General features: G+C 42.1%; 1 long non-coding RNA gene across 1 annotated transcript in view; it reads left to right on the forward strand.

The window, feature by feature from the left end:
* The first annotated feature begins 9856 nt into the window (after positions 1-9856).
* The window catches only part of LOC141117478 (uncharacterized), a 48140-nt gene continuing 31503 nt past the window's right edge, over positions 9857-26493 (forward strand). The window contains exons 1-2 of the long non-coding RNA XR_012237161.1: positions 9857-10095; positions 25587-25733. This is a non-coding gene — a long non-coding RNA (uncharacterized lncRNA). The remainder of the gene's footprint in view (positions 10096-25586; positions 25734-26493) is intronic.

The raw sequence follows: 26493 nt of genomic DNA on the forward strand, positions 1-26493 counted from the left end.
AATTGCTGTGCAAATACCGTGCGAGATAAAAAGTTGCAACGACCGCCATTGTATTCTCTAGGGTCTTTGCTAAAATAACATATATAATGTTTTGGGGTTATATGTAATTTTCTAGCAAATAAATGATGATTTTTACATGTAGGAGAGAAATGTCAGAATTGGCCTAGGTGCTCCAGAACGCCTGAAGGTGCTCCCTGGATGTTGGGCCTCAAAATGTGGCCACGCTGTGTAAAAGTCTCACACATGTGGTATCGCCATACTCGGGAATAATAGCAGAATGTGTTTTGGCATGTAATTTGTGGTATGCATATGCTGTGTGTGAGAAATAACCTGCTAATATGACAATTTTGTGAAAAAGAAAAAAAAATCTTGAATTTGCAAAGAATTGTGGGAAAAATGACAACTTCCAAAAACTCACCATGCATCTTTCTAAATACCTTGGAATATCTTCTTTCCAAAAAGAGGTCATTTGGGGGGTATTTGTACTTTTCTGGCATGTTAGGGTCTCAACAATTTAGATAGGCCATCAGTACTTCAGGTGTGATCAATTTTCAGATATTGGCACCATAGCTTTTGGATAACTTTCACAAAGACCAAATAATATACACCAATTTGTACTTATTTTTACCAAAGATATGTAACAGTATGAATTTTGGCCAAAATTTATGAAGAAAATTTACTAATTTGCTAAATTTTATAACAGAAACAAAGAAAAATTCATTTTTTTACAGAATTTTCAGTCTTTTTTCTTTTATAGTGCACAAAATAAAAAACCCAGAGGTGATTAAATACCACCAAAAGAAAGCTCTATTTGCGTGAAAAAAGGACAAAAATTTCATATAGGTACAGTGTTGTATGACTGAGTAATTGTCATTCAAAATGTGAGAGCATTGTGAAAGCCGAAAATTGGTCTGGTTAGGAAGAGGGTTTAAGTGCCCAGTGGTCAAGTGGTTAATAATCTTCCTCAAAAGTTACTGCTGCCATACCTCCGTGAGGTGGCACAGACTGAATAATCCATGGTTCGGGGTCGCCGCCCGGTCAGGGGGCCTCGCCTCTTTCTCTCTTTCTCTCTTCCCTTGTATCCTTCTCATACTCCCTTCTTCCGTATCTTTACGCTCTCTACCCCTCTACCTTCCCCCCCCCCCTGTTTTTCATTTCTTTTCTCTTTGTAAACATTTTTTAGTTGGATATACCTCCCCTCCCTCCCCATTCTTTTCCGTCACACCCCCCCTTTTTTCTTTCTTCTTTTTTCTTGTCCCCCCTCTATAAATTTTCCAGCTTTGGGAAGGTTTAGTCAGATATGTTGAATATCATGGTTTACATTGCACCTTGGTCGTATCCCACTGCTGGACTCTGCTGGTTCTCTGGGGAGTATTCAACCCTAGTCAGCTGAGAGTATTTCATTCACTGTTTGGTCATGATAGTTATACGATCTAAATGATTAAATAGGGTCACTTACAGGAAACTTCCCCGGTTGGGCACGCAGACAGTTATTTTGCATGACCCACTTCTTTCTTTCCTATACATGTTACACTGATCGTATAACCAAGGGAAATGTTTTACACTGTCGATATGGCAAATGACTCTGTTAATGACTTATCTCTAATTTTGTTTTTTATTATATACATATAAGCTGTATTGTGCTTTTGTTTTGTCCACTGAACTGTACCATCTATTTTTGGAAAATAAAGGAATTACAAAAAAAAAAGTTACTGCTGCCCCGTCTTCATCTAACATCCCATCTTCAACACTCAACTGGTGTTTTCCTCTTCTGAATCTTGAACATTCCTTTTCCTTACAACATTTCCTGTGTTTTGCTTTCTTTTATCGTCCACAATTTCTTCCACGTCAGTAAATGTCATATTAATAAGACAGAATAACTCCAGGCACTTTCACCATCCTGAATATGACCACATTCACCCTCGCTATCTGCTGTATTTAAAGTGAACCTATCCTGGCCTAAAAAGTATCCGCAGTAACCGTGGAAAAGTGCAGGAACCTGTGCCGGGTTTCAAATCCGTTTCTGTTCCTTTTGTGGAGCACTTTACATCCCGGACCAGATTTTTAGGGACTTGCCTTTAGACCCCTTTCACACTGGGGCCGCCCGTGCGTTAGCGCTAAAGTGCCACTCATTTTAGTGGCGCTTTAGCGCTGTTTAAGCTGCGCTTTTTGGCCGCTAGCGGGGCGCTTTTGACCCCTGCTATCGGCTGAAGGGGTTAAAAACGCCTGTGTTGTGGCGCTTCAGAAACACTTTTCTGGCGCTTCGAAAGCGCTGCCCATTCATTCCAATTACAAACCACCCCAAAGATGCTGCTTGCAGGACTTTTTCTAACATCCTGCAAGCGCACCGTCCCAGTGTGAAAGCACTCAGGCTTTCACATTCAGGTGGTATGGGAGGCAGTTTTCAGGTGCTATTTCTAGCGCTAAAACCTGCCTCAGTGTGAAAGGAGCCTAAAGTGTTACTAAACCCACAACAGTAAAATCAGTCTGTATATGCAGTAAAGCATGCTTGTTATACCCACTGTGGAACCTAAGGGGTTAATCCTCTGCATTGTGTAAAAAGACTGTTTGATCCTGTCTTCTCCAATCCTCCCCTTCATCCACTGTCCCCAATCCATCTCCTGATAGTAAAGAGCCTTGGGGGCACTCCGCACATGCTCAGTCTGGTGCGTATTGCTAGAGAGTTTGTAAGCATGGTTCATATGTTTATATATCTGCTGGTTTACATCATTTCAGGTAATTCAGGCACTTTGCACATGCTCAGTTTGGTGTGTATTGATAGAGTGTGTTTATTTATTTTCTTGGGAGGGTGCATGTGATCAGCAGAAGGCCAATCAGCACTGTCCAGATAGAGGGTCAGGAGTCTGCATCCTCATAGGACAGTCAGAGTGGAATGAAAACTACTCCCACAAGCTTTAACCAGACACTGATAGAAGACACAAGACTGCTATATACTGCTAATGAGAAAAGGTATTTAGCAGTTTATATTTACTAAAATAATTGCATTTCCATGTTCTGTGTACTGTGGGAGACCAGATATAGTGAATGCCGGGTCCTGGGTTTAGTAACACTTTAAAGTGATATTTAGCCCTCGTTCACATTGGAGCGACTTGTCAAGCAAATTGACAGGTCAAATCACATGACAAGTCGCACCCTATTGGCAGCAATGGCACTGTTCAAATCGGTGCAACACCAACTTTGCGATGCCGCATCAATTTGAAAAAGTAGTTTCTGCACTACTTTTGGAAATTTTAGGTGCGACTTGCACACACATCTGTCCGCACGGGTGTCTTCCAAGTTGCACTGGCTTCTGGCTTTGAAATCATGCGATTTCAGAATAAGTGGTACGATTTCAAAGCTGCAGTCAATGTGAACAAGGGCTAAGGGCCTTTTGTTTTTTTTTTTTGCTATAACAAACATGTCATAGTTTCCTGCTCTATGTGATGGATTTGCACAGGGCAGCCCCAACCCTCCTCTTCTCAGGCCCCTTGCTGGCCCTTCCCTCCTGCCGAGTGCCCCCAGCGCAAGCTGCTTGCGATGGGGGCTTCCATGTCCATTCACACACAGAGCCGTGGTCTCTCTCTATCTCTCTATCTCTCTGTCTCTCTCTCTCTATTTCTGGCAGTGCCCAGGGTTGCCCATGCATTAAGACAGCTCTGTGCACGGGCCGCCCCTGTAAGAGAGGTGTGAACAGCAAGCTTTGGCAAAACATTTGCATAGCTTTCAGCAAGCTTTGTTGAAGCTTTTAAAGTACCATTCAGCTCCAGTTTGTAAATGTTGAACACAGATCCTAATGGGAGTGCTGATTGCCACTTTAAACAAGCTGCTAGCAGGCTTCAGCAAGCTTTCAACAAGCTTGAAGAAACGCTGAAGTCTGCTAGAAGCTTGTTTAAAGGGGTAATCAGCATTCCCATTAGGATCTGTGTTCAACATTTACAAACTGATGACAATGGATGACTCGCCATAATTGAGGGAACCAGGAACCAGAAAATCCTGAAGGAGAATGTCCCACCATCAGTTCAAGCGCACTTGTGTTGTGCAGCATGAATGATCCAAAACACACCAGCAAGTCCACCTCTGAATAGCTAAAAAAAAACTAAATTAGGTTTTGGACCGGCCTAGTCAAAGTCCGGACTTAAATCCAGTAGAGATGCTGTGGCATGACCTTACACAGGCTGTTCATGTTGGAAAACCCTCCAATGTGGCTGAGTTAAAACAATTCTGCAAAGAAGAGTTGTCCAAAATTCCTCCAAGGCAATGTGAAAGACTCATTGCCAGTTATTGCAAACGTTTGATTGCAGTTGTTGCTGTCAAGGGTGGCACAACCTTTTATTAGGTTTAGGGGACAATTACCTTTTCACATAGGGCCAGGCAGGTTTACACCACTTTTTTTTCCCTTAAAGCTTATCTGCTCCCCCCCCCCCCCTCGGATGCCACATTTGGCACCTTTTGGGGGGGGGGCAGGTACCCTTCCACACTTCTGGGAGACTGCGCCGTCCCTTGGAAGTTCGGCCCCCCTCCTCCGCTGCCAGGCCAGTTAGAAAAGTGCAGTGTACTTCGCGCATCCGCAGTAGGTAATCCGCTGTAAAGCTGAGAGGCTTCACTGCAGTTTCAGTGGTATAGTTACTAAAGCGCTGAAGTGAAAAATATTAATAAATTATGTGAGAATAAATTAATTGTGAATAAATAAATAAATAGGTGAATGAATAAACAAATAAATGAATATCAAGGTAATACAGCTGCAATCAATCATTGACACCCCACTTGTAAAATAGAAAAAAATAAATATTGTGATGCGCTCGTATTATCTTGTTGCTGTCCTTCTACCTTATTGTGCTGACACAACACTTTCTAACAATGAATACATTGTTTCAAACTTATTATAAATAGTAAACAGTGAAAAAACCACATCAAAATAGATACCTAGATACACAGTGTTCAAAGTTTTCTATGTGGTTTCCTTGGTGTTGAAAGACCTCCCGGGGATTTTTTCACACAAAGGTATTTCCTTCTTATTAAATTATATATTTAAACCAGTGTTCTCGTGAACTAGTGCAAACTATGTTATAAAAAAATTGTTTGTAAGTAAATGCGAATTAGTCTATAATCCGGTACATTTCAAATGCACATAATGATTAGTATGCTGATGAATAATAAGAGTGATACCTCCCAGAGGCGTATCTAGTGAAAATGGCGCCTATGGCAAGCACTGAAACTGCGCCCCTGTCAAAAAAAAAACAACAAAACAAAAAAAAACAGCTAACAAAACTACAAGTCAAGCTCTTTAATCCTTCTATTAACAAATTAGTACTACATAAACTGCCCAATGGATCAGTTCGCCCCTGGTCATTAAACATTCTACATTCAGTGAAAGTTAGTGTACTGCAAAGTTTGCTCTGCATGAACTTTCACTGAATGTAGAATGTTTAAGGAGCTTGTTGCACAAATCACTTTATTAAACTTTATGATATCTATTTATTTAATCCATATTGAGCACTATTTGATTGTGTGTATATGCCAAGTACAAGCAGCCAATCAATTATGGTGCTCAATTTGGATTACATTAATATGCATAGCCATAAATATCAGAAATAAAAGTGTAATAAAGTGATTTGTGCAACAGCAGGTACTACTTTTAAATAGACTGCGAATGTGACTACAGCAGATGACCAGACTGCGAATGTGACTACAGCAGATGACCAGACTGCGAATGTGACTACAGCTGATGACCAGACTGCGAATACAGGAGATGACCAGACTGTGAATGCGACATACTACAGGAAATGACCAGACTGCAAATTCGACATACTACAGGAGATGACCAGAATGCGAATGCGACATACTACATGAGATGACCAGAATGCGAATGCGACATACTACAGGAGATGACCAGAATGCGAATGCGTCATACTACAGGAGATGACCAGAATGCGAATGCGACTACAGCAGATGACCAGACTGCGAATGCGACTACAGCAGATGACCAGACTGCGAATGCGACTACAGCAGATGACCAGAATGCGAATGCGACCACAGCAGATGACCAGACTGCGAATGCGACTACAGAAGATGACCATACTGCGAATGTGACTACAGCAGATGACCAGACTGCGAATGCGACTACAGCAGATGACCAGATTGCGAATGTGACTACAGCAGATGACCAGACTGCGAATGCGACTACAGCAGATGACCAGACTGCGAATGCGACTACAGAAGATGACCAGACTGCGAATGCGACTACAGCAGATGACCAGACTGCGAATGCGACTACAGCAGATGACCAGACTGCGAATGTGACTACAGCAGATGACCAGACTGCGAATGTGACTACAGCAGATGACCAGACTGCGAATGCGACATACTACAAGAGATGACCAGACTGCGAATGCGACTACAGCAGATGATCAGACTGCGAATGCGACTACAGCAGATGACCAGACTGCGAATGCGACTACAGCAGATGACCAGATTGCGAATGTGACTTACTACAGCAAATGACCAGACTGCGAATGTGACTACAGAAGATGACCAGAATGCGACTACAGCAGATGACCAGACTGCGAATGCGACTACAGCAGATGACCAGACTGCGAATGCGACATACTACAGCAGATGACCAAGTAGCCAGTTTAAAAATCTAAGCTTTCAGCAATGCACAGCTATACGGGGGATAAAGAACATTGTCAGGGAGGGTTTAGTAACACTGAGTCTATAGGTAGAAAGACCTACCTGACCAGCCGGGCTCACCTCTCAGAGGTCCGGAGGCGGAGCTTTCTGCGGTAGGGGCGGGGCTTGTGGCGGTAGGGGCGGGGCTTGCGGCGGTAGGGGGCGGGAATATTCGTGGTCCAGGAGAGGCAATGCCAGTGCTCTGAGCACATACAGAGTACATGGGGCGGGGCAGGGCAGGGCAGGGTCAGAGCGTCAGTGGAGCTCCCTGCCCCACCCCTCCCTGCTGACAGAGCCTCCCTCAGCCTAAACCGAGCCCGACAGCCATCTGATAAAACACCAGCGCCGCAATCCTGCAGGCTGACCACGGCGCCGGGGGCTATATTAGTCTGGGAGGACAGGTGGGGTTTTTTTTTTCATGCAGAGGGCGGCTTTTTGCCGCCCCTTCCCCCCATGGCGCCCATGGCACTTGCCATGGCTGCCATACCTTAGATACGCCACTAATACCTCCTCTCCGTGTAGTTCAGGGCTCTGTAAGTCAGGATGGATCAGCGGTGTATGAGCTAAGTTTATTAGATCCGCCGGGTGGGAACGGTTACCTTCCGGTTCCAGTGCTTTCCCCCATATGAGAATATAAAAATAGGAAAAAAACCATTGCGCACAAATCATCCAATGTTACATGCAGTAAGAACTCCAATTGGTACACTCACATGATCTCAGTGTAAAATCGCTTTCTTCAATTAAATGGTCAGACTCAGACTCAGCTCCGTGTTCCTCCGTGCTGCTGCTCACTCGCAGGCTACACACTGACAAGAGCATTAACAGCTCCTACTCCCCACGCGTATCGTCACTGGGCACGTGACTTTTTCAAGGGTGCCAGTGAGGCCGCTCTGATCGGTATTTATGGGTTGTGTATGGTTGCTATAGCAACCCCCCGGAGTAGCTGTTTCATCATACCATAATGCGATTTCTGAGAGCCTTAGTGTTTTTGTTCATTCATATACTTTGACATACTTTTTATTAATCACAACAAAAATCCTTATGTTAAAATCCTTATATTAAAACATTGTAGTTAAATTGGCAATCATTTGTATATTAGAACCTTTTTATAATTACATTAAAATTAAAAAATAAAATAAATATATTATTAATTTTACCTTAATTAGTGCACTTACTATGTCTTAAAACCCCTTCTTTACATCATACTTATATTCCAGTGCGGGTATACTCCCATTTAGCCATTAATTTAAGGTATGACTCATACATGTTCTATGTATATCAGCCCTGCACTAACCGCATATGTGTTACCACTATTTAATTGCAAACCCTAAAACCTAAAGAAAATTAAAATTTTAAAAGAAATAAGATAAAATTTATAATTAAAATTTATAATTAAAATTAAGCCCTTGGAAAATAGTTCATTTAAACCTATTTAAAAGACCAGTATCATAAATAATCAAGAATCAGCAATAAAACAATTAAGATCAAATTCGATATTTAACCCCTTAGGGGCAAGTACCCCCATATTATATATCCATCTGGATTCTTGTTGACTTAATTGTCTTACTTTATTACTGCCTCTCCAGTGGGGTTTAAATTTGTCTATTAAAATAAATGTGAAAGCTGCGCTTAGGACAACCGTTTAGGTATGCTGCCCCCCTAAAGGAGCTTCCCTAAGGATACTCTGCTGATTATTAAATTAAATTGAAAAGGGGTATGGCGCTCCCTATGGGATTGATTGGGTTAATATATGGGGGGGGGGGGGGGTTAAAATTGTGTTATATCCCCAGGTGATTTTCCCCACTATGATCCCAATAGAGGTACCTAATACCAGCAGGAAAAATTAGTTACCAAAAATATATGTCTATAATTATATATATATACACCAGCAAAAATAAATAACAAATAAATAGACAAGGAGCTGTCTTCAGTGGTAGTTCGGACAACCCTATAGGTAAGGGATGTGTGCTAAAGCCCCTACAGCTGTGATAGGTCTACACCATAACCACCACAAGGTGAGGTGGCTGTAACATATAAATGTAAACCATAAATGTGCTCTACTAGTGCAAATAATATCCAAAGCATATAATAAACTCTACCTAAACAGTGCAATTAAATGTATGTATATACACATCATAATCAAAGTCCAGTGATCAATAAGTATTGCACCTCAAACTAGTTGGTGCAGGAAAAAATCAATTAGAAAAAAAATTTTTTTTTTTTTTTGATTATAGTCCTTAAGGTGAAAAAACTGTTCAGACCCAGTGTTCCAAGCAATTTTCTTAGCAAAAGAAAACCGTGACTTGAGTGCTCTCAGATAGTTCCTGTGACTTTTGTGCTCCCCCTTATGGGTCCCCACTCACCGAATCCAACAACCCCAAAAGGGGCAACCAGCGTAGTGTATCTCAATCACGATCTCCTCTCCATACCAATCGTGTAGGGCATTCGGGATGATTCACGTGCTGTTGGTTTTCCCAATGGCTTCCCGGATCCACCAGCCCCAAGCGGGGCAGACTGCATGGGGTATTACGATCACAATCTCCTCTCCACCCCAGTCCTACTGAGCATCCGGGTGATTTCCTTACTGTTGAATTAAGGTGTCCACAATGGCTCCCTCATAGAAAGAAAAAATAGGAGGCTCCCATGGTGTAGTAAGTATAAGAACTTTTTATTCAGAAAAACTCCATCAGCATTCAAAGGAGTTAACATTAAAAACCAAAAGTAAACTAAATGAATTAAATTAAAAAATGCAGCAATATGCTACCACAGGGTACAGATATGTGCCTGAGAACAGGCCCGTATTGCCCAAAACTTTAACAGAGCTGGGTTTTTTTCATGGTGTAATGAAAAATGTCGTGACACACTGTGTTTTGGATAGCTTTTGACAATATTTTGTATGTGTTCGCTGATGCATTTCCACATCAGTCCACATCGACCAGCAATAACACAGAATACCAGATTGAAGATTTTATGACATGCAGGACAGAAGGGGTAGTCTATGTTCTACAATGTCTGTGCTCACTTCAATATGTAGGCAGAACTAAAAGACCGATGTTCACGAGAACACTGGTTTAAATACATAATTTAATAAGAAGGAAATACCTTTGTGTGAAAAAATCCCCGGGAGGTTTTTCAACACCAAGGAAACCACATAGAAAACTTTGAACACTGTGTATCTAGGTATCTATTTTGATGTGGTTTTTTCACTGTTTGCTATTTATAATAAGTTTGAAACAATGTATTCATTGTTAGAAAGTGTTGTGTCAGCACAATAAGGTAGAAGGACAGCAACAAGATAATACGAGCGCATCACAATATTTATTATTTTTTTCACTGCAGTTTCCCTTACCAGGAATGATAGCAGCAGCACCCAGGAGTCGATCCGAAAACTGGCTGGGGTGCCGACATCGTGGGATTCCTGGACAGGTAAGTGTCCATATATTAAAAGTCAGCAGTTACAGGCGGAACTCCTCTTTAATAAATTAAATCTTCATTTAAAAACTGCATTTTGTATTTACTCGGGTTACCTTTGTAATAAAATTTGTTTGTAAAAAAAAAAAAAAAAAAAAAAACGTTTTGCAACAAATTTTAGGATTAAATGCATGAAAGCCACCCCATTGTACCAAGCTATAGGCAACATTTCCTTCCAGTCGCTGTTCCATTCTCGGCCTTCCTTTGTCTGCAAAGGAAATCCTATTCTCCTGTCCCTTGCCACAAGTCTGAAATTTAAGTCAGATTTTATAATGGTTACAGGAACATCATTCTTTTTTTCTCCTTTTTTAAGTGCTTACTGGGCACTTAAACCCCCCTCCTGTCCAGACCAATTTTCAGCTTTTAGCGCTGTGGCACTTTGAATGACAATTGCGCGGTCATACAACACTGTACCCAAATGAAATTTTTATGATTTTTTTCCCACAAATAGAGCTTTCTTTTGGTGGTATTTGATCACCTCTGCAGTTTTTAGTTTTTGTTAAAAAAAAATTGAAATTGACTGAATTTAAAAAAAAAAATTTATATATTGTTTTTATATTTTGTTATAAAATTTAGCAAACAGGTAATTTTTCTCCTTCATTGATGTACGATGATGAGGCAGCACTGATGGGCACCGATAGGTGGCAGTGATGGGCACTGATGGGTGGCAGTGATGGCCACTGGTGGGCATTGATAGGTGGCACTTGTGGGCATTGATAGGTGGCACTGCTGGGCACTGTGGGCACTGGCAGGCACAGATGAGGCATATGTGCCTCCTTCCTCTTCGGGACCGATGTCCCTTTAACATAAGCCGGTGATCGGCTTTTTTTTTGAGGAGAAAGAAAAAACAATTACCGAGCTTTTGTTTACATCATGTGATCAGCTGTCATTGGCTGAGAGCTGATCACATGGTAAGGGGCTGGGATCGGCCCTTACTTGGATCTGTGATCATCCGAGTCTCTGTGACTCGGTGATCACAGCGGGCGCACCGTGCGCCCTGCACAGGGGAGGACGTCCCATGACGGCCTCCCGGAAATTGAGGTCCGCGCTGTGGCCCTCATTCGGCTATGGCACGGACCTCAAGTGGTTAAAGGGTAACTCTAATTTGGTGGGGAAAATGCCATCTGCTACAGAGAAAGAACTCTGGGAGAGGCTTTAAAAAGGTCAGCAGACTAGCCCCAAGCCTCTTGCTTCCCAGGATCCATAAAGCACCCCTCCACTGTTGTGCGGGAGGGCTGCGGCCTACCACACAGCGATCCCAGCTCCGACACAGGCGGGTCCAACACCGATTGCTACACCAGGGGGCATCACCGCAGCATCACTGTAACCTGCTGGATCAGACGACTCATGGTCCCAGCAGCAGTCTGGCATATCTGCCCCTTGTGCGGACTGCTGCATCAACTTGGATCGCTGTTCAGGAGGTTCCTACGCTGTTCTTCAGTTTGGTTAGAGGGCATCCGCCAGCCAATACAATCTTCGCCTTATCCTATCTCACAGAACACTGTATATAGACATCTCACACCTGGAATTGCCTTATCCTATATCACAGAACACTGTATACAGACACCTCACACCTGGAATTACTCTAAGGATTACTACTAGCCAGGCACAACTGTTTTGCTTTGATTACACATCACTGTGTCACATCCAGGATTCTTGTTCTATAAGCTCCAACTTGCCGATGAAGATCATTACGAGGACTGGCATCCTGGACACTGTTATCCTATTGCTATTTAAAGGGACACACCCCTAAGATCTAGAATACCCAGTCTCTCATTAGGATTAAAGGTATAATAGGCCAACCTGGGGTTCCCCTTTTTGCAGTGATAGTATATACAGCAAGTAGTAGTTTTCCTTAGATGTTCATTCATTTATTGTCTGTTCCTATGTTTATTGTTTTTTTTATATCTGTGGCTCCAAGTTGTTATTTCTTTGCCTCAGGGGACCTTTTCAACTGAGTTTTGGCTGTTTACCCAGGACTTAGCGGTCTAATACCCTGTTACATGACTCTGCCTTTGAACAAGTAAACCAGAGAGAGCTAATCATTCTGCATTGTGTCGATGTGTTATTTAACCCCTTCCCGACCACCGCACGCTGATATAAAAAGAAAAAAAAAACCCACACACCACAAGAAAAACAACAAAAAAAACCCTGCTGCTGTAATTCAGACACCCGCCGCCCAAAAAGGGGTTGGGTGCCTGAATAGGGGGTGGCAGCGGCAGCTAGAGGGGTGGCTGAAGAGAGGGGGCAGCTGGAGATTGGTGCTAGAGGGGTGGCTGGAGAGAGGGGGCGGCGCCCTTATGGACACACCGCCACGTCAGCAGAATGGCACGGGTGGGCAAAAGGGCATACCCGTACATCCCTTTGTGTAAGCTGCCAAGCGGGGCACGCAAGCCTGCGGGTCCCGCGGACTCGATGTCCACTGGTAGCCCGCGATCACGGCGAGGAGAGGCACAACAGGGAACTGCCTATGTAAACGAGACATTTCCCTGTTCTGCATGATAACATGACAGGGATCTACTGCTCCCTGTCATCGGGAGCAGTGATCTCTGCAATGTCCTAGGTAGCCCATCCGCCCTACAGTTAGAACACACACATAGGGAACACAGTTAACCCCTTGATTGCCCCCCTAGTGTTTAACCCCTTCCCTGCCAGTGACATTTACACAGTAATCAGTGGCTATTTTTAGCTCCGATTGCTGTATAAATGTCACTGGTCCCAAAATAGTGTCAAGTGTCCGATCTGTCTGCTGCAATGTCGCAGTCCCGATAAAAATCGCAGATCACCACCATTTAGTAGTAAAAAAATAACTAAAATTATATTAAAAATGCCATAAATCTAGCCCCTATTTTGTAAATGCTGTAACTTTTGCGCAAACCAATCAATATACGCTTTTTGCAATATATATATATATATATATATATATATATATATATATATATATATATAATTTTTTTTTTTTTTTTTTTACCAAAAATATGTAGTAGAATATATATCAGCCTAGACAGAGGAAGAATATTTATATATATATATATATATATATATATATATATATAAAAATATAAAAAAATAGCTTTTTTTCCAAAATTGTCAGTCTTTTTTTGTTCATAGTGCAAAAAATGTAAATCACAGAGGTGATCAAATACCACCAAAAGAAAGCTCTATTTGTGGGGAAAAAAGGACGTCAATTTTGTTTGGGTACAACATCGCACGACCGCGCAGTTATCAGTTAAAGATACGCAGTGCCATATCTCAAAAAATGCTCTGGTCATTAAGGGGGTAAAATTTTCCGGGGCTGAAGTGGTAAAGGTGCATACAACATGTCCGAAGCTAGAGTGTCAGGAGGGCTGAAAAGTTCACAGGGTCAAAGTGGTGCAGATGCACATGCAATTCTAAGCAACCCCCCCAGGGGGCAGTGCTACAGCTGTGAAAAAATAAAATAAAAAATTGCGAGTGGGAATGTTCGTTCCCGCTACACAAGATGTGAATGGGGCCTAAATTGAAAGGGACAATTAGTCTTCAAAAATAATCCATATGTATTCACTACTTAATGGCCCTGTAATCTTTTTAATTAAATCATTTGTCTTTCTGCTTCCTTGTAACCACCTCTGTGAGCACCTGAACTTCTTCTTTTCCCCCTCCCTTCCCTTTGTTTGAAATGAGCACTGCATGTTGGTTGTAGTCATGTACAGTGGGGAAAATATTTATTTGATCCCCTGCAGGTTTTGTAAGTTTGCCCACTTACAAAGAATTGAAGGGTCTATATTTTTTATCATAGGTGTATTTTAAATGATGGAGACCAGTGGCGGTGCATCCATAAGGGCGCCGCCCCCTCTCTCCAGCCACCCCTCTAGCACCAATCTCCAACCGCCCCTTCTCTTCAGCCACCCCTCTAGCTGCCGCTGCCACCCCCTATTCAGGCACCTGGCCCTTTTTTGGGCGGCGGGTGCCTAAATTACAGCAGCAGGGTTTTTCTTTTTTTGTGGTGTGTGGTTTTTTTTTTTGTTTTTTTTTTTTTTATTAAGCACCTGATTAGAGCCATAGGCTCTAATAGGCATCAAAAAAGGTGACCTGCGAGCACCATGCTGGGCGCTCGCATGTCACTCAGCTGTGTTAGGAAAGCAAATATTAATTCGCTTTTCTAACACTAAACCGCCTCTCCGCCAATCAGGTGCTCAGATCTGTTACCCATCACCCGATTGGCTGAAACGACAGGCATCCAATCACAGCACCTATCAGGCGTCCAATTATAGCAGAGGACGGGAGAAGACACTGAGGAGCTGTCCCAGCCCCACCGAGACAGGGTAAGTACAGGCGGCAGGCGGGGGGGCACACTGGCAGCATTTGATATGACACAGTGAGGCTGCATTTTATTATTATTATTATTATTATTATTATTTTACAAAATTTATATAGCAGAAAAAAGAGGCACCTCTAAGTGCAGAATTAAAAGCTATTTATTTCCCCAAAAAGGATTAAAACACTTACAAGATCTGACGAATAAAAAGGCATATAATCATGGGTAGTACAGGTAGTCCGGCAGGCATGGAGGTCCTCGACATATAAAGGTTATCGGAGCTGTGTCGTATACTGCGGCAGAGGCTCCGGAGTCATAGAATTTCCTGTAAGCCGGTGAGCAGTTACCATTGACTGGGTCTGTGATGGACAGAGATCCCGGAAGTGACGTCAGCGGTGAGAGACAGGAACCAGCGTGAACTGCAAGCCGGATGTAGTCATCAGTAAGGGACGTGTTTCGGAACATCTGATTGGTTCTTTTATCAACCTATGACTGCAAATGTACACACACTTAGCTTATACTATCCAGACAGGATATGGGCGCGAACATGGGCGGGGGGCATAGGCAGAAGAGGGGAAATTGAATGGGAAATGGTAAATAGTAATAATATGGAGTAATATAAAGCGTTTCTCTAAAAGATAGAAACATCAAAGCATACAAGTGAAAGGTGCATATCCCTAACCACAGGAGACATATAATTAAACAAAAATGACATGACCACAATAAACAATAATAACCATATATACACATATATACATAAAAATTAGAGTAAAAAAATTAGGAATTAAAAAAATAAAAAATAAAAATAGAAATTAAAAAAAAGAGAAGCTATTGGAAATCTAATAACCCAGAACAATGTACCAGCAATAATGTGTTAAAAAAATAATTAATTAGTGGAAGAGCGTGTAGGCTTATGTACATTGATGTACATCCTAACAGAGATATATAGGTACATAAGCACCAAACATGTGCAAACAGTCTCTGACACACACATATATATCTGCACACACAGAAAATATACATGTGTATGTGTGTATAAAATAAATTATCCCATATGGGGCATAACTAGAAAAAGGAAAAGACCATCATTATGATAGAAAAAAAAGGGGGGGGGATTAGAGGATAGTACTAATCTCAAAATCCTCATTCAACCCCCCCAGGGGCCAATACATTTAGAGAAAAGATCCAGAACATTTCTCTATGGCAGAGTCTTCTAAAATGCTCAGCTGGAGGCAGGTCCCTCGGCATTGCCTCAATAACCCAAACTCTCAGGCCATCTGTAGATTTTTCATGGTAACTGAGGAAATGCCTAGGGACACTGTGATTGTCAAATCTATCGGTAATGAAACGGCGATGTTCACCAAAACGCTTGCGAAGTGGCCGAATGGTTCGCTCCACATAAAAAAGGCCACAGGGACATGTCAAGCAATACACCACATGGTCAGAGAAGCAGGTGTGAAAGCCATTAATGGGGTATGTTTTGCCTCTCACACAAAAATCCTTCTGACCATGCCTCACAAACCGGCAGGTTTTGCATAAAGGTTTGCGGCATTGATACATACCAGAGATAGCTAAAAAAGGTGGGCATAGAATAACCACCTTTGCAAACTTTTGTTTGTTAGGTAAAACGGGGAGGAGCTGCTCCTCCTGGAGCAACAGGGGCCAATGTCTCCGCACAATGCTCTCCATCTGTCTGTGGCGAAAGTGAAACTGGGTTACAAAACGCAAGTCATTTCCACCATGGGTAGAAGAGCATGATGAAGGAGGTGTATTTTTGTACTGGAATTATGCCATTTCCACAAGATCAGCTGGAAACCCTTTGTCTAGAAATTTTTCTTTCAAGGTCTTACTCTGATTTTCATAATCATCATTTCTAGTACAATTCTTTTTTAGTCTGCAAAACTGGCTCTTAGGTATATTGTTGAGCCATTGAGGATGATGGCAGCTTTTATAATGAAGAAAAGAATTTCCTGCCATAGGCTTAGTGAAATTCTTAGCATAAATTTCTTTACCAACAGAAAATAGATCTAAATCGAGAAAAGCTAACCTTTCTTTGTCCATAACAGAAGTGAACTGTAGGCCCATGTTGTAGCTATTGCAATGTGCGACAAAATCTGGGATTAGGGAAGCATTGCCATCCCAGATGATGATCACATCATCTATATATTTTCCATAGAACACAGTGTGGAAGTGTGGGATTATTATGCCATATGTGCAAGGATTCCCATAGACTCATGGTGAGGTTAGCATATGAGGGCGCAAAATTTGCCCCCATAGCTGTCCCATTTACCTGTAGAAAAAAATAATTTTCAAATTTAAAATAATTGGCTTCATTAACATAGTCAGTTCTATTTTGTACAACTATGCCTTCTCCCTTGTCAGCATTTTTTAAAACTAGATCAAAATTATTGGTTAAAGCATCTAAAGCTTTCTTTTCAGAATGTGAGAGATTATGGCTAATCTTATTTTTATTAGTTGAATTACACATATCCTGTATCTTTGCATATACAATGCGGTAAAAAGCGTCAATGCAGGAGCCCATGGAATGAGTGGGATAGAACACAGATGTCGGTCTAAAGTTTATGTTTTTTATGAGTGGGGAAGTCATGAGATGCTGAGTATACAAAATTTGGTCAGTCTCAGAGCCCTCAAAGGGGAAAGATGGGGTATTGGGCTGACTACTGGATTCTGTATTGTGGGCATATAGTTCTTCCAGAAGAGCAAGATAACCTGAATCACTATGGGTTACAGTATCCTGACAAGGGGAAACAGCAGGAATAGAGTTGACCTGGGGGTGATTGTGATTGTGTTTGATAGATTGAATATTGCAAAATCTCTTAAGGGTAAGACTGCGTACAAATTTATTTAAATCCTTGAAAAGGAGAAAGGGGTTTGGCTGGGCGGAAGGTGCAAAGTTAAGGCCTCGACTGAGTAAGGACATCTCATCATTATTTAAAAGATGAGTAGAGAGATTGAAGATTTTTATAGTGCGCTCTTTTTCCTGGAGTCTGGACTTGGATCTACCTCCTCTGCCTCGGCAACCTCTACTTCGTGTTTTCTTTTTAGAGGTTTTGTCCGAGTGAGGTCGGGCACTAAAAAAAAGACCGTAGTAGGGTCAGAAGGATAAACAGTAGCAAGGGGCTATCACAAGAAAAGAATTTGGGCCAAAGGAGACTGATGGACCAAGTGGCGCTCTATCAATACAGGTGGTGAGCATAGGTGTGGCGCTGTCTTGACTAGTAGCATCCCTGTTGGCACAAATGGAGGGGGGGCATACAAGCTGCTCGATGAATAGCTGAGGAGCAGGGTGAAGATCTAGTATGCACCAATGAAATGGAAGCTGAGGAAGTCACCTGTTGTGACTTGGGGTGAGAATCCTCATCAGGTGACAAAACTGGTGATAAAGGTGGGGGAATGGTGGTTTTTCTTTTTTTATGTTTTTTCTGTAATTTGGCATGTTTATCTGGCATGGAAGATGGTTTTTCCTGTGCCAGATCAGTTGGCCGATGGGTTTGGATGACATATGGATTCATATTCATGAGGGATGGAAGATCGTTAGTGGATCCGCGTTTCCATGAGAAAATTCTATTGTTACTGTAATCTTTAAGATCTCTACTGAATTTTCCTAATTTGTTTTTAATAAGGAGGTCTTCTTTCCTTTTGGTTCTTTTAGTAATAGTAGACAACCATAAGGATGGTAGATATGAGGTCAATTCTGAAATTTGAGAAAATATAATCTGTATCTGGTGTACTAATTGTTCATATCTGATATGTCTTTGTGTGGCAATGATTTTAATCCACTTATTAGTGCAAAATTCAGAGATTGAGGACCATTCCTTCTGCTGTGTAGAATCTAAGAAGGAACAAGTTTTCAGGATCCTCAAACCCCTCTGGGTTATATGGACAGATAAATATTTGTGGAGAAAAAATTCATCCCACCATTGCTGGTTGGCAGAAGTGACCAATCTCTGAAACAATGAGCATAAAGTCCCATATTTTGTATGGATGAATTGGGGAAGTGGTTTAAAGAAATCATTGGGAAAGATGGCAAGGAGTTCATTAACCACTAAGCCACCGCCCACCGTCATATGACGGCGGGATGAGGCTTCTGTTGTTCTTGGCGGACGTCATATGACGTGATCGCCCTCCCAAGCCACTAGCTCGGGACCCGGTGCGCGTGCCCGGTGGCCACGATGTCCGCCGGGCACCCGCGATTGCGGGGTAACAGAGCAGGACCGTGGATCTGTGTATGTAAACACAGATCCACGTCCTGTCAGAGAGGAGAGGAGACCGATGGTGTGTTCCTTGTACATAGGGACACCGATCGGTCTCCTCCCCTAGTGAGTCCCCTCCTACCACAGTTAGAATCACCTCCCTAGGTCATACATTTACCCCTCGATCGCCCCCTAGTGTTAACCCCTTCCCTACCAGTCACATTTACACAATAATCAATGCATTTTTATAGCACGGATCGCTGTATAAATATGAATGGTCCCAAAAATGTGTCAAAAGTGTCCGATATGTCCGCTGCAATATCGCAGTCACAATAAAAATCGCAGATCGCCACCATTACTAGTAAAATATAAATAAATAAATAAAAATGCTATAAATCTATCCCCTATTTTGTAGACGCTATAACTTTTGCGCAAACCAATCAATATACGCTTATCGCGATTTTTTTTCACCAAAAATATGTAGAAGAATACATATCGGCCTAAATTGAGGAAAAAATTTCTTAAAAAAAAAAAAATTGGATATTTAATATAGCAAAAAGTAAAAAATATTGTGTTTTTTCAAAATTGTCCCTCTTCTTTTGTTTATAGCGCAATAAATAAAAACCGCAGAGGTGATCAAATACCACCAAAAGAAAGCTCTATTTGTGGGGAAAAAATGATAACAATTTCATTAGGGTGCAGTGTAACATGACCGCGCAATTGTCATTCAAAGTACGACAGCGCTGAAAACTGAAAAATGGTTTGGGCAGGAAGGGGGTGAAAGTGCCCTGTATTTAGGTGGTTAATAATAGAATATTTAGGTGAATCAATTTCCAATAAAAAATCCATGATAATAAAACATATGAAACGATAGACAAGACAAGACAAACCTGTGGAGAAAAGGGGAAGGAAGAGAAACACACACAGTATAATTAAGAGGGGAAAGGGAAGAAAAAAAAAAAAAAGGGAAGGAACAATAAGGGCTTGTATCTCAAAAGGACCAGTCCACTATAAAATAGTAAACATAGTCAGTGCAGCAGCCTTGGAGTTGCTTCAAACATAAATCCAGGTACAGTATATAAGGGTGCTCTGTGCATAAGGACCAAGCAGACAGTACATATGAAAAAGCAGAGGTCCGATGGTGTATCTTCCACACTTAGGGCTGCACTCACAAGGAGAAGCAATCTCTACAGGAAAAAAACAGAAAAAAGAGAGATGTCTCTAAGTGCAGAATTAAAAGCTATTTATTTCCCCAAAAAGGATTAAAAACACTTACAAGATCTGACGAATAAAAAGGCATATAATCATGGGTAGTACAGGTAGTCTGGCAGGCATTGATAGCGATAGGGTGTGAGGCCGAAAGGTTAGTTCAGAGTCCAGGATTACACCTAGGACCTTGGCATGGGGGGACACGTTAATATTTGAGCCGTTGATATTGACAGAGAAATCGGGGGAAGCGGCACCTGAGGGAGGAAATATCATGAGCTCGGTTTTGGATAGGTTGAGTTTGAGGAAGTGACATCCAGGCTGATATGTCTGCTAGTAAGTTGGTAATGCTTGAGGAGACAGATGGAGAGAGCTGGGGGGTGGAGAGATAGATTTGGGTGTCTTCAGCGTAGAGGTGATATTTAAAGCCGTGGAAGGCAATCAATGGACCCAGGGAGGTAGTGTAGATGTTGGATTAAACTTGTCTTGCATACACACTGTCACACGAATCTTGTCGGAAATTCCGAACGTCAAGAACATGGTGGCGTACAAGACATATGAAGAGCTGAGAAAAATGCAGTTCAATAGCCAGTGCGGCTCTTCTGCTTGATTCCGAGCATGCGTGGAACTTTTTGTGTCAGAATTGTGTACACACGATCAGAATTTATGACAGCGGATTTTGTTGTCGGAAAATTTGAGATCCAGATCTGAAATTTTGTGTGACGGAAATTCCGATGGAAAATGTCTGATGGAGCCTACACATGGTCTGAATTTCCGACAACAAGCTCCCATCGAACATTATCCGTTGGAAAATCCTATTGTGTGTACAGGGCATCGGGCTGCAGTTGATGTTTTTTTTTTTTTTTTCCCAAAATTTTTCAGTTTGTTTGCCCCCCCCCCCCCCAAAAAAAAAAATTTTGAGCACCAGCCGCCACTGATAGAGACAGACTATCAACCAAAAATCCAGGGAAAAAAAAAACACATAAAACAAATGCTATACATTAAAGAGATTGAAACCTCCATTTTCAAGTTGTACCTATAGGTAATCCTGTAATAAGGCTTACCTATAGGTACCGTAAATATCTTCTAAACGTGCACCGCTTAGGAGCTATTAACTTCGTACTGTGCCGATGATGTCATCGGCGTGTGCACTGTGAAGAAACGGCCCTCTGTGCCGTTTCTTCACTAGCGAGTGCTGTAACTGGCGGCTCCCGCAACTCCGGCCAGTCACAAATCCCAAGTCCACGGCCCCGGAAGGAAGAGGGGTGAACATGGATGCGGCCTCCAACGGCGACAACATGGGCTTCGTTTGCAGGTAAGTGTCATAATCTGCTAGTATGCAATGCAGATTATGCTTTTACTTTGCAGGGAACAGAAAAGGAAGTAAAACCCATCAGTGGGAGTGGTTTCATAATTAACTGTCAGGTGTGGAAGCAGCAGGGCACTAATGAGGAAATCTGCTGGGCCTGCATCCGTTTAGACGGATCCCCATTAAAAGTATCTCTCCAAAAATGACATTTTTGTTGCAGGAGATGCCTGAAATCTGACTTGTATCTTAGTGCAGATTTCTGGCAAAATTGGTTAGCCAATCACACAAGCAGGAAACTATGTTTCTGGGGAGTGGTCAGTATGCATTCTGTGTACAGAACACCTCCAGGTAGCCATATTGCAATGCATTCTTAGAAAATTACAGAGCTGCAGATTGAAAAGGAAAGGTCATTTTTAATAACATTCAATTACATTGTGATTAGTGTCTCAATTCTATGCGCTATATTATTTTTTCTTTATTTGCTACTTTTTTCCCCCCACAAAAGTGGCGTTACCCTTTTAAGGTTTCTTGGCTGTCTCTGGGCAACTCAGTTTCAGCTCCCTCTATACATTTTCTATAGGATTAAGGTCTGGAGACTGGTTAGGCTACTTGACCTTAATGTGCTTCTTGAGCCACTCCTTTTTTTGCCTTGGCTGTATGTTTTCATCATTGTCATGCTGGAATACTCATCCTTGACTGAGGGAAGAAGGTTCTCATCCAAGATTATACAATGCATGGCCCTGCTCATTGGCCCCTCAATGCGGCAAATTCGGCCTGTACCTTTTTAGGAGAGAAACGGCCCCAAAGCATCATGTTTCCCACCTCCATGTTTGATTGTAAGGATGGTGTTCTTAGGGTAATAGTCAGCATTTTTCTTCCTGCAAACATGGCGGGTCCAGTTAATCCCAAAGAGCTCAATTTTGGTCTCATCTGACAACAACACTTTCTCCTAATCCTTCTCTGCATCATTTAGATGTTCATTGGCATGATTGTACATGTGCCTTCTTGAGGAGGAGGACTCCCTGTGTTTGGAGGAAGAAAAATGCTTAGTGGGCATACTTACAAAACCTGAAGGAGAGCAAATAATTATTTTCCCCACTGTATACTACCTATCCTATAGTCCATCTCGAGCATGAGATAGTGGCTATGTTCCTGCATAAAGCAGGGCCATGGAAAACAAATGTAGCCGCCTTATAACAGTCAGACCGACCTAGTTAGATCACAGCAGCAAAAATGGAGGGCAATAGAAGGAACTTCAAGGAGCATTTAGCCCTCACTGTGCAAGAAGGTCCTTTGAGTTTTTTTGCTTTTGTTTTGTGGGTGTTGTTTTGTTTTTTTTTTATTAATTTTTTGTGTGAAGTTGGGCTTTTATTTCCATCTGTCAATATATTGGCTGTACAAATGTGCAATAAATCTTAAAGGGTAACTCCACTTCTGTGTGTGTGTGTGTGTGTGGGGGGGGGATAGCAAACAAAGAAAAAATAATCTAGCGTATACAATTGTGACACCTTTCCTTTTCAATGTGCAGCCACTGTCATTTTCTATAAAATGTAATTCAATATGGCTACCAGGAGGTGTTCTATACACAGAATGTGTGATTGGCACACTGATTTTCCCAGAAGTCTACACTAAGATACAAGTCAGATTTCAGGCATCCCCTGCAACAAAAATGTCATTTTTGGTGAGATACTCCCATTAGGAAATCTCATCTAAAGGGATTCAGGCCCAGCAGCTTTTCTCATTGGTGCCCTGCAGGTGCTGCAGCTGATTAATGATTATGAAATCACTCCCATTAGACTCGCTTTCCTACATGGACACAAGCACACAGGCACACAGGGATTTCTTCAGAATAACAAAAGGTAGGAATCTGCAACAAAGTTTGTTAAAATCCTTGTAATGTACATATATCACCCAGAGGGGAATTTTTTTTTTTCGTCTCAACAAAAGTGGAGTTACTCTTTAAAACAGTGACTAAGTACGGATACATGAGCTTACAACAAGATATTTTAGTGTGGAAAAAAAACTACAGTATGGTAAGACTTGCCAGTAATAGTATTTTCCTTAATCTTTTGGGACAATTGCCCAAAAGGTTCAAGTGGAAACCTAAGCCAAAAATGTGGTTATGGACAGTAACTGGTGGATGACCACACACTGTTGCTAAGATCCATAAGTTTATTGAGATAAATCAAAGTCCAAATAGCATAACACAAAGTAAGAGCAAATGACGCGTTTCATGCCACCGGGCGCTTAATCATTATGATTTAGCGACCTTTGATGTGAAACGTGTCAACACTTGCTATTACTGTTTGGTATGCTATTTGCACTTTAAAAAAAAAAAATTCACAGTATGTAGTCATTCACCAGTTATTTGTCCATGTTCGGCGATGTGAACCAAAACGGCCCTGTGGTGTGTGTGTGGTTGTTGTTTTTTTTGGGGGGGGTTAAAGAGAAGTGGACCGACCTGGAGCAGTGAATAGTGTTTTGGATTGTTGGATCCCAAAAATATGGATAAAAGCCCCTCCCGTTCCCTTTCATCCTCAGAGTAATAAAGGTAAGAACCATCATTCAAATGCACAAGGCGGTCTGTAGTAGAAATCATGTGTGAGGATATGGATGCTGTTCTGGGAGATTAATGGAAATACTGTAAAGCTCCATTCACACTAGTGCGATTTCAGGTGCGACTTGTGTCACATGACAATGGAAATTACATTGTTTAAAGACTTCCTGACTGCGCTATAGTCAAAAGATGGCTACAGCATGGTCATTCAGTTCTGAGAGGGTGTCCATGGACGTCCTCTCAGAACCGCACCCCCTGCGGCATGCATCCAGCACGCTTTGTGATCGCTGCGTCTTTTGGACACAGCCGATCACAGATCGGGTAAAGGACCAATTACAGTGGCTCTTTACCATTTGATCAGCTGGGTTCAATCACAGCTGATCACATGTAAACAAACATGCCGGTTATCAGCATTCCTTTTCTCACGCACTGCCACAGTGTGAGGAGAGCTGGTAACCGACAAGTGTGATGGGACATGGGCACTGATCATCAATGTCCTGATGATCAGTGCAGCCCCAACAGTGCCCATCAGTGCTGCCTATTGGTGCCCATCAGTGCCGCCTCATCAGTGATTTTCATTAGTGAAAATTGACCTGGGCAGGAAGGGTGTGAAAGTGCCCAGTATTGAAGTGGTTCATGGTGCCTGTTCACATAAATGCAACTTGGAGCACAGAGCAATTTTGGAAAAGGTTCCTGTACTACTTTGGTGGGATTCCAGTGTGAGTTTGACCCCATAGCATATGCAAACCTTACCAAAGTAGCACTACATAATCGCGCTGAAAGTCCAATCAAAACCAAATCTCAGCAGTGTGAACCTAGCCTAACCTTTAAAATATTTTTTTGGCATGTTGGGTAACAATATTGCTAAGTACCTGTGGAATTTTGCATCTTTTCTTTATTAGGACTATAGAGTTCCATTATCAGATTCCTGAAACCTGATTCCCTCCATGCAGACGGCAACACTTCATTCTCCCGTACTTTTAAGTTCCAGTCTGGGAAAGGCTGACATGATACAATGTTGCAGTAAATGTTTCTAATGTTTTTTGGATCTACTGTCTTGTCTAAAAACACTATTTCCACTTATCTAATGTTCAGTGAATCCATAGGAACAAAAAAAAGTGCCAAATTGTATTACAACATCCTTCTAAAGCTGGCTGTAGAGAAGTCGTTGTTTTTTTTGTTTTTTTTTTACATACATACTTGACCAGAGCAGTGCAGTGTTACCATACCATAGTGACACTGTACTACTCTGGGGAAGTGATGAGGATTTTTTTTTTTTTTTACACTATGATTGCTTGTAACAGTTATAAGCAGTCACTGTTATAAGCAATCATATTTATGAATGACATTAATTCATGTGCCATTATATACAATTGTGATATCTATGACTGGCCACAGCTGTCACATGGTACAGGTGTGCTGTAATTGGCCCTGACTGTACACTGTAGCATTGGCACTGTGGCCAATCGCAGAGATCACTATAGTGCACAATGACTGGCTATGAATAAAAGCCATTCATTGTGTACATTTGACATGTGATCACTGGCTGACATTGTAGCGGGGCCAGCTCAGTACAATTTGTCATCCGCTGTGTCTGGTGGGTGACAGATCGAGCCACAGCATGGCTACTAGAGCATGCAGGAGGCGCACGAGTGGAAGGAAGTCATATGATGTCCTCCCAGAATAACTGTTCTCCCGTTCGTCCATCATTTCACCATAGGATGGACAGGAGGTAGTTGAGGTAAAATCCTTCCACCTTTACAACCACTTTACGCTATTTTTATACAAGTTCATCTTTATATTTTTCTGCATGGGCAATTTGGACTAACTGTGACAGCTGTATCAATTGAATTATGTTTTCAGATGCCGATGATCCAGATGTTTCAGAGGACAATGAAAATGATTATATGAGAGCAAAGGAAATGCTCCAACGTATTCCCTGAAGAGCTCCTCTGCCGCTCCTCTTCCGTAGCTTTATGGATGTTGTGGAATGTGCTGTAACTTTTCAAGGTATAGGTTTCTTTTAAGTTTATGTCTAAGCAAAATATATGTGGAGCCACTTAGTAATAGCATTTTGAAGTGACCCTGATGGGGTAAAAATGTCCTGCAATAGGAGAGTGCTTGACAGTCAGTGGACTTCATAAGTCTCACTTGGGGTGATGGATCCATGTACCTGATGGTACTGTGTACATCAATCTCACACAGAAGGGCAGCACTTAGACAGAAGTGAAAGTATAAGGTGAAATTAAGCAAATTGGGGAAACAGCTGGACCCAGAGGACTGGCAGATCATTACTATAGCACTCTCCAAAAGCTCCAAAAATGTCCTTCAATTGGACAATGCTTACAAAATATTATACAGATGGTACTATACGCTGGCTGGGCTGGCTTGCTTTATTCCAGCTTATTCTCTGCTCTGCTTCCAAGGCTGTTCGCAGATAGGAACAATGGCACACATTTGGTGGTGTGCAGATTATGGGTCAGGGTCTATGCTCTTCATCATACCATGATGGGGTGTACTATAGGCAAGGGGTGTCCATTCACTCACTATTCACCAACACACACTCAGAGCCACATATCAGACAGCTTTCAGATACAGAACCTTGAGGAGGGGCTTACTCGCCCATATTACTAACCTTATGCCGCGTACACACGGTCGGACTTTCTGGCATACTTGGTCCGGCACACTTTCTGTCGGACTTTGTCCGCCAGGTGCGCCGGACTTTAAAACGGACGGACTTGCCCACACACGACCGGACTGTCTGGCGGGC

This window comes from Aquarana catesbeiana, linkage group LG13 (assembly GCF_042186555.1).
Source record: "Aquarana catesbeiana isolate 2022-GZ linkage group LG13, ASM4218655v1, whole genome shotgun sequence".
Taxonomy (NCBI): domain Eukaryota; kingdom Metazoa; phylum Chordata; class Amphibia; order Anura; family Ranidae; genus Aquarana; species Aquarana catesbeiana.